This window comes from Pyxicephalus adspersus, chromosome 11 (assembly GCF_032062135.1).
Source record: "Pyxicephalus adspersus chromosome 11, UCB_Pads_2.0, whole genome shotgun sequence".
Lineage (NCBI taxonomy): Eukaryota > Metazoa > Chordata > Amphibia > Anura > Pyxicephalidae > Pyxicephalus > Pyxicephalus adspersus.
Window position 1 is genome coordinate 4,120,970 of NC_092868.1, and position 16,545 is coordinate 4,137,514.

At 38.9% G+C, this 16,545-nt stretch overlaps 1 long non-coding RNA gene across 1 annotated transcript in view; it reads left to right on the forward strand.

The window, feature by feature from the left end:
• LOC140341224 (uncharacterized) overlaps nucleotides 1–11,853 on the forward strand; it is a 30,036-nt gene extending 18,183 nt beyond the window's left edge. Inside the window, exon 4 of the long non-coding RNA XR_011922831.1 lies at nucleotides 11,086–11,853. This is a non-coding gene — a long non-coding RNA (uncharacterized lncRNA). The remainder of the gene's footprint in view (nucleotides 1–11,085) is intronic.
• The last annotated feature ends 4,692 nt before the right edge of the window (nucleotides 11,854–16,545 follow it).

Below are 16,545 nucleotides of genomic sequence, written 5' to 3' on the forward strand. Positions count from 1 at the left end.
AAGGAGGTCCTGATTCCCCTATATAGATAGAATTGTAGGGTCACCAGCAGAGGTAAGGAGGTCCTGATTCTCCTATATAGATAGAATTGTGGGGTCACCAGCACAAAGAAGGTTGATTTCCTTTGTATATATACAATTGTACAAAAGTCTTTACCCAATATTGTCATGGGTGTCATCAGGCCAGATGGCCCCACAAAATTAAACTGGCAGGTAATAACCTTTCTTAGTTTATTGAGTGGTAAAATATTACCTAATACATATCGTATGTTCTTTTGAAATTAACAGTGAGGCCTGTGCAGCATCAACAGGTTTGGTGAGTTTTGCGGTTAATCTGTGCATGTGCTTCACCTGACTACCCAAACAAACAAAGACAGGCTTCCAACTTTGTAATCCCTGTATATTCCTAATTATGGGTTGGGAGTGGATAGTACAACATGGGTAACCTGCTGATTATGGATCATTACATGAACATTTTGATACATGTCCATACACCACGATTTATTGCTGTTGCTAAGCAAATTGCCATCACCTCTTCGGTCTATGCTGTTGTAGGCAACAGTGTTGGTGTTCGAATTGGGGTTGTCTTTATATTTGACCGAATATTCGTTTCGAATATGGCTGTTCGAATTCGGATAGACCCGTAAAAAAAGTGATAAAAAAAATAAAAATTAATGGTAAAGTAATTTATTGAATGTGTGTGATTTGTTTTACTAGCTTTTATTTTTTTACAGGTTATCCCACAATGACAGGATGATTCCCACGGCTCCCACAGGATGATTCCTCCGGTCAATGTGGGATGCCTGGGCACTAGAAGTTAAATGGGGACAAGTTTCCCCATTCATCACCTCTAGTGTGCTGTGATTGGCTGAGGCAAGGTAAACCCTGATGACAGCTAAGGCATCATCCAGATTTTCCTTTCCCCAGCCAATCACAGAGCACTAGAGGTGAATGAATGGGGAGACTTGCTCCATTTAGTCTCTAGTGTCCCGGGGATCTTCCCAATAAATGTGGCCAGGTCGCATTTATTGAGAACAGTGTGGAATCCCTGGGACAATCTCTCCATTCAAAATCTCTGGATAGAGTTTCTCAATCCAGGAACACAGGACTGTTTGTATCCAATGATATGTCTGCAATTGGCCACAGTTATAACAACTTTTGAGCTTTTAGCCTACACATGAAACTTGGGTCCTTTTCTATAGCATCAAAATTATCTGCATTTCATCCAGGTCACCCAATAATGGTGGATCTTGGACATCATCGATGTCCTTGTGACAAGTAAAATATTCCAACAGGAAATGCAAACTTTCAGTTCTTTTCTCTTTGATATGACATCTTTAGGTATTTTCAGTTTTTGCATTGGTTCTAGCATTGGCTGTGTCCATCGTCTATCCTGGTGGGTCATCTCATCCTTGGAATGATCCAGTTGTGATTTTGTAAAACATGAAAGCAAGACGTTCGTTGGCATTGCTGGTGTGTTTTTCCACTTTCATCTTGGAGGTTTCCAGATTAAGAACTCTTTTGTCAATCTCTTGTTTCCTTAAGGTTAGTTTTTGGACAACATTACTTATGCTTATACTTTCCTTTGCATCTACTCAAAACGATTCAGCTGAAGGATCAACTTGTTGAACTTACTGTCCTCCTCCAAGGTAAGTACGAGACACAAACACAAGCCGTTGCTGAATAGCGCGACCGCGTACGATTCCGGATCGCTAATACGAATGCGCGACCGATAATCCGATTCTGCTTGATGAATCAGGGGCAATGTAGCAGCTAAGCAGACTCAATCTGCATTGTCATTGGTTTAATAGTTTTTTGGCTTATAAAATCAAGCATGTGTTTGCCCTCCAAAGTGTTTTTTTGTATTTTGTTAATAAAAATTAATGTTCTCAAACACGCATTTCATTGTCACTGTAATATTCTTGCATGAACTACATAAACTCTGTGTCACATGAATCAAAACATACTCATCTGTAATGAGAGTGAGATGGTTATACATTCTGAAAAAGATCGGCATAGATTTGGGGCTTGAATTACAGAAAAGGTCATTTTTATTGTATTGTTGTCTTTGTTGATTCATCAAAGTCATCGTCATCACACAATGCACTGATTCTTAAAAGGTATGTACAATGGATTATTATTATTTTTTATTATCACTTAATGCACTGCTTGGAATTTATGATAAATTGGCGGTAATCAATGGAATCAGAAGCAACAACATTCAGAGAGAGAGCAAATCATATCATTGATTGGCTGTGGCCACTGTTACCTGTAAGTTCCTTGGGGGAGGGCCATAACCAAACTTAATTGTGATTGGAGCCTTGGAGTGTCATGTATACAGACAGTCTAGTTTTATCTAACGATCCCAGTGTGCATAACATTTAGAAATCATCTTATCAGCTAAATGACTAATTATATTCAGAGCAGGAAAATACAAATTATACAAATACAATGCATTCGTAAGTCATCAACTCAGCCCCTTCCTCCTGCCAGCATGTCCCCTGTGAGCATTGATTGACTCTAAGTGTTCCCTTTTCTCCAAGTATGAGTTTTGCTTTACAGAGACACCAGTATGTGTAGCGACAAGCATCCCTACTGGGTTCAGGACAACATTCCAAATTAGATTTACCTGCTGTATAGACTGTGCCCCTGATTCATCATTGAAATCCGCGATCGCGGGAAGCGCGATAATACGCGCGACCCGCGATCGCGGATTACCGCGGTCCGGGACTCTTATCCCACAATGACAGGATGATTCCCACGGCTCCCACAGGATAATTCCTCCTATCCCAGTGTGGGATATTTTCAGTTTTTGCATTGGTTCTAGCATTGGCTGTGTCCATCGTCTATGCTGGTGGGTCATCTCATCCTTGGAATGATCCAGTTGTCCCGTGATTTTGTAAAACATGACATCAATAAGTTCATTGGCATTGCTGGTGTGTTTTTCCACTTTCATCTTGGAGGTTTCCAGATTAATAACTCTTTTGTCAATCTCTTGCTTCTTTATTGTTAGTTTTTGGACAACATTACTTATTTCCTTTGCATCTACTCAAAAAAATTTAGCTGAAGGATCAACTTGTTGAACTTACTGTCCTCCTCCAAGGTAAGTACGAGACACAAACACAAGCTGAGCCATTGAAGTAGTACGTTTTGATGTAGATGGTACTCTTCTGGGTCAAAGTTTTTTTCTGGTGAAATGATTAGGAGCAGATCTGAGCAACGCCTAGGGTGTTAAATGGCTGCAATAAAAGTGCTAACATGTTCAAAACATGTGCTTTGTGTTCAAATTTGCACTGTAATCATTCTAGGCACTCATTATTACCAAAGTTTGTTGCAGGTACACATTGTGCAAATATCAATTAGATACACCACATTTCCTCCATGGAGTCACCAATTTCATCATGCTGCCGAAAGTGTTGCAATGATTTCCTGGCAAGAACAAAATCATATGCAAATGTATTCTGATTGTCAATATTCATGCCAAATAATCTACATATTGTATAATGACATCTCCAACCCACATCCCTATATAACACTGTATCCAGTCATACTTGCTCCATCACCCTCCGTCTGCTGCCAACACCATACAGGTATGTACCTCTATCTTTTCCATTAGTTTGGCACAGCGTTTCTTGTCCTTTTTACCACAGGGAAACCCCTTAAAATAACTTTCAGGTCTTTAAGGAACCCCTATTTTTAATTCCTATATCAACAGCTCACAGTACATTAGTGTGGTGGTCAGTGGGATGAATGCCCCTTACATTGCTAGGCATTGGGAAGGCTGCCATCCTTACAGATAGCCAAAAAGGATCTGGTAAGTCCTTGTATGGGAAATGTTATTACCCATCTTCATCTGTCATTTCAATTAATGGTAATAAAAAATCTGGCAATCCCATGCAAAATATCTGTTCTGATAGTCCTAGGTATTGACACATACTTACATTCATACGTAACCTTTTAGAAGTAAATTGGAAAAACTAATAGCTGGTATCAGATTGTCAATGCTTTTGCTGAAAGAACCCTAAACATGTAATAAGTACTTACCCTCCAATGTACATAAAGTAGAACAATATAAGAAATGAGGTATCCAGCAACTATTTAGTATGGAGGGGATAGAGGCATTCTGCAAAAAGACCAAAACCCAACATTTTTTGTAACTTTGGAAAGTTTTGTTGACACCCTTTATACCTCACTAAAATCCATATTCACCATTGATTCCACCACACAACCGCAATAGACAAGCGATTGCTGATCTCCTTTTCATTCTTGAATTCTCCTACACCATTCCCCCATTTCATGGGTTATATAACCTTCCACTCAATGGTGTCTAATTTTAGAGTTGCCCATGGCACCACCATTGGTTGTTCTCTGTACTTGCACAATATATGTCATTGAATTTGCAGATTTTCCTTGCAATTTGCAACTTCTGTTTAGAATGTTATTGGTTAACCTGAGCAAGTATAGCAAAACACACAAAACTTAGTACAGCATGAGAAGGCATGGTATCTCCTCTGCAACCCTTCCTAAGTTACTCTCTCTCTCATTATAGAACATTTGCAAATCAAAATTTGTTAAGATTAAAGGGACAGAAAAATGAAGCTCAGTGTAATCGTTTTGCTCTTCGGCTTTGGTAAGTTCCATACTCTAGGTATTATTATTTGTAAAATGATTGCAATTTCCAAAAACAAAACTCCAAAAACAGATATGTAATGTATTAAACAGAACGGGAGCATCATTTATATATATAAGGTCTGTCTATGAAATAACAAATTTATTTATATGGTCATTCCAATGCTTGGTTAATATTCTCTCCATTCACAAACCGGTTCAACCCTCCTAAAATGTGCATGGCTGTCTGCTATGAAGGATGTATTTGTGGAAATGGATATCTGCGCAACCGTGCCGGAACCTGTGTTCCCCCTGACCAATGCAGCTAAACCTTTTGTCTGATCGGGTTGGAGAAACTTTGCCGAACAGTAATATTTTACAAATAGTTCTGCATTTTATCATTACTAATAAAACATTTTCAATGGTCAGTTTTGACTTGTGTTTCATTAGCTACAAGTTACAAACAGTAAAGATACAGTAGGAGTAAACCTGTAAATGCATATTTTTAAAATTCAGATCTGGTCATCTATGCCATGTCTATATGGTGAGGTGGAAGTATTGACATCAATTTATTAGAGTTTGCTGGAATAGGTGGTTTGACAGGTGATGTGCACAACCATCTTGGTTGTATTGCTAGAAAATTGGAAAGATTTTAAAGCTTTGTTAGGTTTATTATAATAAGGAAAACAATACCTCTGTCCACGATAAGATGATTTAGAGGGATCTTAACAGATCCTCCTTAATCGCGCAGCTGAAATCTAATCGCCTTAATTGGCGGATTCGCGACCCCTATTGCCCATTTTGTTATGAAGGCAAGCATCCAGCTTGGCAGTGAGATGCGAATGAACGAGCGCATATGACTCCAGCACGCGGTAAACCGGCTCGATATAACGGCGCGAAATAACGCGCAACCAGCGAGCGCGAATTTCATTGATAAATTAGGCCCATAGTGTGTTCCTTTATTCACCGATTTTAATTTAGGAGGAAAAAAAAGTCCCAAGGTGCCAAATCTGGTGAATATGGAGGATGTTCCAGCATAGTATTTTGTCAGTGTTTGTCGGTCACAGAAAGTGCTGTGTGAGAAGGAGCATTGTCCCGATTGAAGAATAAAAACATTTTCTTGCATTTCTGCCGTCATTTCCTGACTCTTTTTCCCAGTTTTGTCAGAACTTCTTCAAAACAATGTTGGACTACTGTTGTGCCTTCTGGAACCCATTCTACCAAAATGACGCCCTTTTATGTTACAAAACTCGATGAGCATGGCTGTGAATTTGGACTTTTTGGAATATTGGTGATGAAGGCTATATGTGAATAATGACAACCCCCTCTGTATGAAAAGACCGCCTCGTCAAATAGAGATCAGAGTATATTCCTAAAACCATACTGTGTGTGTGTTATTGGGATATCTCTCCAGACGTCTCTCTGGTGAAGGAGAAGTCACGGTGCATTCCAGGAACTAGAAGTAGAAGCAGATCCTTTCAGATGCCAGGTCAGCTGATGTTCACTTCAAAGCTTTGTCCTTCTTTCACCTTTACCACATTCAGCAGGTTTGAGAGATTAGCATTGTAATCCACATCACACTCTGCAATCTTTCTTTATTGTTTAAATGCAAATTAGTTTCGACATTCCTGTGTGAATTTTATTAAATCTACATGCAAAATACATGGTAGGGACATCATTATCTCCATGATATTATCTCTATCACTAATTAAACTTAATAAAGCAGAGCTATTTTAGGCACAATAAATTCTGAAGAAACTTTTCATGAATTGCATACAGTTTAAACAATTACTACTGTCCTGCTGGTCTCCTATATAGATCCTGAGGAGGTCCTGATTCCTCTATATAGATAGAATTGTGGGGTCACCATCACTAGAGTGGTCACCAACAGGAGGAAGGAGGTCCTGATTTTATATTTGACCGAATATTCGTTTCGAATATGGCTGTTCGAATTCGGATAGACCCGTAAAAAAAATGTGATAAAAAAAAAAATTAATGGTAAAGTAGTTTATTGAATGTGTGTGGTTTGTTTTACTAGCTTTTATTTTTTTACAGATTATCCCACAATGACAGGATGATTCTCACGGCTCCCACAGGATGATTCCTCCTGTGAGTGTGGGATCCCTGGGCACTAGAAGTTAAATGGGGACAAGTTTCCCCATTCATCACCTCTAGTGCTCTGTGATTGGCTGAGGAAAGGTAAACCCTGATGACAACTAAGGCGTCACCTGGATTTTCCTTTCCCCAGCCAATCACAGATCAGTAAAGGTGAAAGAATGGGGAGACTTGCCCCATTTAGCCTCTAGTGCCCCGGGGATCTTCCCAATGAATGCGGCCAGGTCGCATTTATTGAGAACAGTGTGGAATCCCCGGGACAATCTCCCCATTCAAAACCTCTGGATAGATTTTCTCTATCCAGGAACACAGGACTCCTGTGATCTTGGATAGAGAAACTGGCACGCTGAAGAAAACTTGGAGGAGCTCAAAACTTTACTATACTGAAAGCGATGTGGGGAATCGAGTTGACATAAATGGCCCAGAGCAGTAGCAGTCTTTTGGTCTGGTGAAACGTAGGCATAAGTACCCAATGTGTTTGTATCTGTGAGATTGAGAAACGGCACTCACTGTTCAATGTTTGTAATTAAATATAGGACTGTCGTTCTTCATTTCGGCCACAAGATGCCGCTGTTTCTTAACACAGCTAAACAGGTTCCCAGTATTTGTATATTGGTAGGAGGTGTGGTTGTTCTGAGAAAGAAAAGGAAGCAGGAGAGCAGACATCTTGCAAGGACGGTGTGTGAAACAGAATCCGCTCGCATCCAAGTGTCAGCGCGTCCTAGAGTCTCAGGAACTGTGGCTGAGTGAGGCTGACCATCGTCCAAGGCAGATCCTGTCCAGAGGAAAAGAATTGTTTTCCAGAAAGGTTGAAAGGGACTGAGGAACGGAGCGCTGTCTGTCTTGCAGGACCTCATGTTTGCTGAAGAGACCTGTTGTTGTTGTTCAGTTTAAAGACATCATTGGATCCAGAACAAGACCCGGGTCAGTAAAATTGTGCACGCACCGCATTATAGGATTAGCGCCTAAAATACCAGAGACTGAGATTGGACCTGCAGTAGTTAGTAAGTTAGGGTCTATGTGTGTGGCAGGTCATAAGAACCAATTTTGAAAGAGGGCGCTGTGCTGTCCTCTGGGCTGAGTGTAAGTAATGTAATTTTCTTTGTCTTTATATTTGGAATTTTGTTCATTGTTATATTACTCAGTAAAGTACGTTCTGTTTTACATAAGCTGGTGTCTGTGTTGCCTTCCCCGTTTGTGACTTCGCTGTCCCCTAGAAAGCCCCCGATACACAGCTTACATATCCAATGACATGTCTGCAATTGGCCACAGTTATAACAATTTTTGAGCTTTTAGCCCAGAGATGAAACTTGGCATCCTATTCTATAGCATCAAAATTATCTGCATTTCATCCAGGTCACCCAATAATGGTGGATCTTGGACATCATTGATGTTTTTGTGACAAGTAAAATTTTCCAACAGGAAATGCAAACTTTCAGTTCTTTTCTCTTTGATATGACATCTTTAGGTATTTTCAGCTTTTGCATTGGTTCTAGCATTGGCTGTGTCCATCGTCTATGCTGGTAGGTCATCTCATCCTTGGAATGATCCAGTTGTCCCGTGATTTTGTAAAACATGAAATCAATACGTTCATTGGCATTGCTGGTGTGTTTTTCCACTTTTATCTTGAATGTTTCCAGAAAAATAACTCTTTTGTCAATCTCTTGCTTCTTTAGGGTTAGTTTTTGGACAACAATACTTATTTCCTTTGCATCTACTCAAAACGATTCAGCTGAAGGATCAACTTGTTGAACTTACTGTCCTCCTCCAAGGTAAGTACGAGACACAAACACAAGCTGAGCCATTGAAGTAGTACTTGATGTAGTAGTAGTTTGGCACAGCGTTTCTTGTCCTTTTTACCACATCTTGTTATGTTGAAATGTTATTACCCATCTTCATCTGTCATTTCAATTAATGGCAATAAAAAATCTGGCAATCCCATGCAAAATATCTGTTCTGATAGTCCTAGGTATTGACACATACTTACATTCATACGTAACCTTTTAGAAGTAAATTGGAAAAACTAATAGCTGGTATCAGATTGTCAATGCTTTTGCTGAAAGAACCCTAAACATGTAATAAGTACTTACCCTCCAATGTACATAAAGTAGAACAATATAAGAAATGAGGTATCCAGCAACTATTTAGTATGGAGGGGATAGAGGCATTCTGCAAAAAGACCAAAACCCAACATTTTTTGTAACTTTGGAAAGTTTTGTTGACACCCTTTATACCTCACTAAAATCCATGTTCACCATTGATTCCACCACACAACCTCAATAGGCAAGCGATTGCTGATCTCCTTTTCATTCTTGCATTCTCCTACACCATTCCCCCATTTCATGGGTTATATAACCTTCCACTCAATGGTGTCTAATTTTAGAGTTGTCCATGGCACCACCATTGATTGTTCTCTGTACTTGCACAATATATGTCATTGAGTTTGCAGATTTTCCTTGCAATTTACAACTTCTGTTTAGAATGTTATTGGTTAACCTGAGCAAGTATAGCAAAACACACAAAACTTAGTACAGCATGAGAAGGCATGGTATCTCCTCTGCAACCCTTCCTAAGTTACTCTCTCTCTCATTATAGAACATTTGCAAATCAAAATTTGTTAAGATTAAAGGGACAGAAAAATGAAGCTCAGTGTAATCGTTTTGCTCTTTGGTTTTGGTAAGTTCCATACTCTAGGTATTATTATTTGTAAAATGATTGCAATTTCCAAAAACAAAACTCCAAAAACAGATATGTAATGTATTAAACAGAACGGGAGCATCATTTATATATATAAGGTCTGTCTATGAAATAACAAATTTATTTATATGGTCATTCCAATGCTTGGTTAATATTCTCTCCATTCACAATGAAGCACCGTCTTGTTTTCTACTGGTGGAAGGTGTGGTGCAGATCAATTTCTCTTATCTGATGTTTTTTTCTTTCCTGCATCAATTGACACAAAGCGTGTTCCTTTAATCGAGGATTTCAGTATAGGAAAGAGAAAAAAGTCTTAAATCAAAGGTGTCAAATCTGGTGAATATGGAGGATGTTCCAGCGTAGTAATGTGTTTGTCGGTCACAGAAAGTGCCGTGTGAGAAGGAGCATTGTCCTGATAAAGAATGAAACCATTTCCCACATTTCAGAACCTATTTATATATTCTTCTAAAACCCATTCTGCCAAAATGACACCTTCATGTCACGATGAGCATGGCTGTGTATTTGGAATTTTTTGATCCTTGGTAAAGAAGGTGTTTCCAGTGACTGTGGTTTTGTTTCAGGATCATACTGGAAGATCCAGATTTCCTCACAAGTGCTGATAATCATCTCGTGGCTTTGTGATAGAGATAGAAACACAGGCTCATTATTTCATAGACAGACCACGTACAGCCCATTCCTGTACAATAATATACATATCGTTGGTTTACTATTTCCCATTAATAAATGTTCTTGTTTTTCTCCCCAGCAATCTGTGCATCTCTCATCACAACAGGTAAGATTCAGCATTTTTTTCCTTTGCACCTTTCTTTAAAGTTAAACCACATAACTAAATATACAATTTAAAAAGAAATAACTGCAATACCTTATTTTATTTGTTATCCAATTAACTTCCTAAAATCTATTTAGCCAATTCACCCAAAGAGAGAAAGCAGCTTTGTGGCTACCTGTGTCACCTTCCCTTTTCCTATTAGGTTACAAAAAGGGTGCCAAGCACCTGGAAAAAGCTTCCCATACTAACCCCGCAGCCTGAAACTTGCACTTTACAATGTTGGTATAGGTTCATTGTCTTGGTGTGCAAATGCTCCCCCTAAATCTGCTGCAGGTGAGCATGGGAAGTATATGTTTGAGGTTATCCCACACCAAAACCATGGTCATTCGTGCCCCCATGATTTCCATTTTTGCAGCTGCAATAGCTCCACGCTTTTGGGAGGGCTACATATTTTGTCTGTGGGAGTTTGTGCCCTTTGTGAGGTCAGGTGCTGATGATGAAGAAGACCAGGCTTACCATTGGTTTTCCAATGCATCCCATGTTCAGTAGGGTTGGAGTCAGGGCTCTGTGCAGGACATTTGAGTTCCTCCACAACTGGTGGCCCCATGTCTTGGAGCTAGCTTTGTACACAGGGGCACAATTATGCTGGAACAGAGGTCTTCACCAAACTGTGACCACAAGGTTGGAGGAGCACAGTTGTCTACAATGTCATTGTATGATATGGTAAGAGCCTTCAATGGGGACACCAGAATTAAATAATTATTCTGGTGGGCAGGGGGCTCTACATACCTTAGGATTTATACTTTGTACACTTTAACTGCTCCATGCTTTGCTTGGTAGAATTTAACAGCTTTTTCTTGTCTTCTTCTTCCTTACAGGATCCAGTTATGCCATAAATGGTAAGAGTACCAAAAATGCTGAAGTGAGATCCCTGGTTCCCCATGGGGATCCAGTGAGGTCCCTCAGTGATGATTTCCTTAACTCACTTATTTCTACTTTACACATTGTGTGCCTGATAAATATCAAATGGATATGACCTGTAGATATACTGTATAGCAACCCAGACCTATATTTAGACATCCTTCACCACCATACCTTCTTTGATGGTCCCTTTAGTAGGTAGCCCTGCCTGCACACAGCATTGCAGCTCATGCTAGGAGATGAAGCCAGTAGGTTTGATTATGGGGCAAAAAAATTGTAATGAATTGGAATAGATGCCTGAAACTCCCCAAAACAGCTGGATTTGCATATATATATATATATATATATATATATATATAAACATATCATGAGGTCCTCTTGCAATTTTGCATTCTGTACAGTTCTTAGTTACTCCTCAGTCCATAACCTGATCTCTTTGTGTTTCAGATCTCTGCGGTGATAATGAGATATATGTAACTTGTGGCACAGCTTGCCCAATCACGTGTGCCAACCGGTTCAACCCTCCTAAAATGTGCATGGCTGTCTGCTATGAAGGATGTATTTGTGGAAATGGATATCTGCGCAACCGTGCCGGAACCTGTGTCCCCCCTGACCAATGCAGCTAAACCTTTTGTCTGATCGGGTTGGAGAAACTTTGCCGAACAGTAATATTTTACAAATAGTTCTGCATTTTATCATGACTAATAAAACATTTTCAATGGTCAGTTTTGACTTGTGTTTCATTAGGTACAAGTTACAAACAGTAAAGATACAGAAAGTGTAAACCTGTAAATGCACATTATGAAAATTCAGATCTGGTTATCTATGCCACGTCTATATGGTGAGGAGGAAGTATTGACATCAATTTATTAGAGTTTGCTGGAATAGGTGGTTTGACAGATGATGTGCACAACCATCTTGGTAGTATTGCTAGAAAATTGGAAAGATTTTAAAGCTTTGTTAGGTTTATTATAATAAGGAAAACAATACCTCTGTCCACGATAAGATGATTTAGAGGGTTTACTTTACTAAAAATGTTACAAAGTAAAAGTTTAACAAACCCACATGTGGAGACCCAATGGCATGATCAGAAGGTCTGAATACTAGCCATTTAATCCAAAATTCTGAATGGATGCCAAGTGAGGCCCCAAAAAGATAATTTGTTCCTATTACAGTAAATCAGCATTGTAGAATCAACATGACACTACATCCAATTTTACTACAACTAATGGAAACATAATTCTTACTATTATCTCAACCAACTCCCCCAAGTTTAGATGATAACAGTCACTTGGCAGTACGAGCGATCCCCCAGATCAAGAGGAAAGGAGAGACTGGTAAGCAAATCTCACCTGCAGCTGCAATAATTCATCCTGGTCCTCCAGGTCCAGTGGTACACAGAAGAGAGAAGCAACTGATTCTCAGGACGGACTGCAAAATTCTCCACCAACTGATAAGGAAAAAAAATACCTCCATGGTGAGATGAATAGAAGAGATAGAGCAAAGCACACATGTGTGGAGACCCAATGGTTAGATCAGAATATCTGACTACTAGCTCCAAGCGAGGACCATTTACGCTGAAATTCTGATCAGTTGCCAAGTGGGGCCCCAAAAAGATATTTTGTTCTTGTTACATTACATCAGCATTGTAGAATCAAAATTACATTACATTCATTTTTACTACAATAAATTGGAGACATATTTCTAACTATTATCGTAACCGACTCTGCCAAGGTTAGATGATAACTGCCACCTGTGTCCCCTCAACCACCTTTGATAAGAGAACCAGTCATACATTAGCTAAAGCATTTATTCAGCCTAAATCAATAGACTATATAATATTTAATTCCCATAATCTCTTGACCTGTTGTCACTGGTTGCCGGAGCAATAAGGATTGTACAGAATTGTTTACTATTCCCAATTCCATCCAAAATTAAAAAGATTTAGTTGGAGTCAGGCTCCAGATAAGAAAAGAGAAGAGGTATGTTGTCCATATATCTCCACCATATGCATATATTTATTTTATATATTTATGATAGACTGACAAAGGTCAGGGTGATCCTTCTGCTTTGCTGCTGTGGTAAGTTGTGCAAATTTATTGCTACAAAATATCACAAAGATGTTTTCTTTATCATCAAGATAATTGTTTTACTTAAAGATCTATTTTACCAGGATAAGCTAATAATGTCTGAATACAGCTAGGTACATTCATTATCTTATGGGAGTTTAGCTTTAAAGTGGAACTTTGGAGAAATTAAAAGATTACATATATAATGGTTATGCAAAACTGGTAGTTACAGGGGTTGTAACAAACCATAATATACTGTATACAACAAGATATTTATACATATAAAAAACAGATTTACCAGTGGGATCAACAGACAAACAAACTCTGAGACACTGGGGATTGCTGTGTTACGGGTTTATATACATCAATTTTTCTATACCTTACCTGGTACAGATGTTACACTTTCCCCTATTGACTTACCACCATGAAGTTCAGAGCTGCCCCTCTTCCATATCAAAAGACACTAAACATCAACAAACTTACCTAATATAAGCCCAGGGTGTCATACCTTCCTTGGGTGCTTCATCACTACCCGCTGGGCTCACAGCGCCACCAAGAAAATAAGAAGAGGAAGACCAGGTTCCTAATGACAGAACATAAAAGGAAAAACAATACAAATCTGCTACAATTCCTTAATTCATGGAAAATATCACCTGTGTCATTTGAGGAGATAGTTTCGGAAATCTGCCACTAGAACATAAAATATCTGTTACGCTTATTTTAGGTGTTGACACCTCCTTACTCTTGCATGAAAATTTGCAAAGGAAATAATTATTTGGTTTCAGTCTGTTTAGAAATCTTTTGAACAAAATCAAACATCTGATACATTTAATGTCTTATGGTAATCCAGCTTTGCTGAAAGGACATTGAACAAATAAGTGACTGCCCTCCTATGTACATAAATCAGAGCAATAAATAGAATGAAGTGTACAAAACACAGCTCAGCGTGAGAAGGTACAGTGTACTCTCTGTGTTCCTTCTTCGGTTACTCTGTCTCAGTGCTGGTGATCCATTGTTTATTTTTATATTAAGTTTAGATAAAATAGACAAGCAAAGGATAGAAAAATGAGTGGCTCTTTATGGCAAACTTGATTAAAACTAGATAAAATCCTTTATTTAAGTCGTATAAACAATCCTACAAACATAACGGTATACATGAATCATGCAAACACAATAAGAGAGAACCTTTTGTGTTTACTATACATAATACAAAATCTAGCAATGTATAGTATTGATGTGTTTTAAGAAAGGATGTTCATCCAACACTAGATTCAAAGATGAGAATAATTAGTACAGTTATTACGGTCTATCCCGACGCGTTTCACCCTATTGGGCTTCCTCAGGGGACAACGAGATGCTGCAATTTAATTCAGCTTACAGTCTGAAGTTATACTTTCTCTGTGCTTACAACAGAATCTGAGTCTCTCACTCTCCAGACCATGTCCTACCCAAGGGCTTACCCAAGAATCTCTGCCCCAGGCTAGGTCAGTACTGATGACCTCATCTTCAAAGTGCCGAGGGTACAGCAGCCATCTTGGAACATGGCAAAACACACTGTAGTAATTATCATAGAATTCATTAATGCATAAATAGGCAGTGAAATTACTACATTGCTACAGTCCATATGGCACTGGTATGAGTCTTTAAGGGCTCCATTTATAAATGATTTCCCCATCAATGGGCCTGATTTATTAAAGCTCTCCAAGGCTGGAGAGGATACACTTTCATTACTGAAGATGGGCAAACCTGGAAAGCATTTGCTAGTAAATGACTTTAAAGAAATCCATTCCAAGTTTGCTGGATCACCCAGCTTCGCTGATGAAAGTGTATCCTCTCCAGCATTGGAGAGCTTTAATAAACCATGCCCAATGTGTCTGAAACTCACTGACAGTCATTTTTGTGTTGGGATCATCCACTAAAAAAAAGAAAAGAAAACCTAGTGTAATTTTTCTCTTATTTTAACTCATTAGTGTCAGTCAGTATCACTGCTCATACACCATTAACCCAATTTTAAGGATTTTTTTATTATTATCTTGAACAAGTTTGGTTGTTTGCTTCAGTTTCTTTGAAATTTTAATTTTTTCCCTAGTGATCTGTGTAAAGTTTCATTGGAGGATGTAATGTTTCAGCCAATGTTTTTATTTATTTTTACAATGCTATATAAATAATTTTGACTTATTTTTTTATTTTGTTTTAAAATTCTATTCGGTCACCTTTCACATATGGTGATCGGGATGCAGTCCCTGATCAATGCCTGCGGCTTCCTGCATTCTTATAACTCTTTCAGTCTGCTATTGTGTGTATTACTCTTATCTGCCCCTCCTCTTACATTGGGCAGGGTTCTCTCCTCCTGTGTCATTATTTGTATTTGTCATTTGCAACCCCTATTTAATGTACAGCGCAGTGTAATATTTTGGCACGTTATAAAGACAATATAATAATAATCTGCTGCTATTGTAGTAGTTGGGTGGAAAATGTCCATTCTAGAATGAAGCTCAAACATATACAGGATTGTGCGGTAAATCCTCACTGTCCAATCAAAAATCGTCTTCTTTGTTCACCCCTTGTGCACTGCAACTACTCTCCCCATCACTCCATGACGCACTCTGACTTTTTCACTTTCTATTTAACAGGATCCAGTTATCCATTTTCACAGAAAAGTAATACTACATAGAAATGAACTTCAAGTGGTGCTCTAGAGATAGACAAATCAGAATCAACAGATTGAGTACCAAAGCTGGAAAAACATTCTTTGGATAGATGAAACCAGGATCAACCTTTACCAGAATGATGGCAGGAAAAAAGTACGGAGAAGGCGTGGAACAGCTCATGATCCAAAGCATAGCACATCATCTGTAAAACATGGCAGAGGCAGTGTGACGGCTTGCATGGCTGCCATGGCATTGGGACACTAGTGTTTATCCATGAAGTGACACAGGACAAAAGCAGCCAAATGATTTCTAAAGGTGTTCTGTCTGCTCAAACCTAGCTAAATGCAGTCACATTGATTGGGAGGTGTTTCATAACACAGATGGACAATGACCCAAAACATACAGCCAACGAAACCCAGGACTTTAATAAAGTCAGTCACCTGATCTGAACCCAACTTCGGCCAGAAAGGCCCACAAACAAACAGCAATTGAAAGCCACAGTAAAGGCCTGTCAGGGCATTAAAAAGGAGGAAACCCAGCATCTGGTGATGTCCATGAGTTCAAAACTACCGGCTGTCATTGCTTAACAAAGAGTTTTCAACCAAGTATTAGAAATGAACGTTTTATTTTCAGCTTTTTAATTTGTCCAATTACTTTTGAGCCCCTGAAATGAAGTGATTGTGTTAAAAAAAGGCTT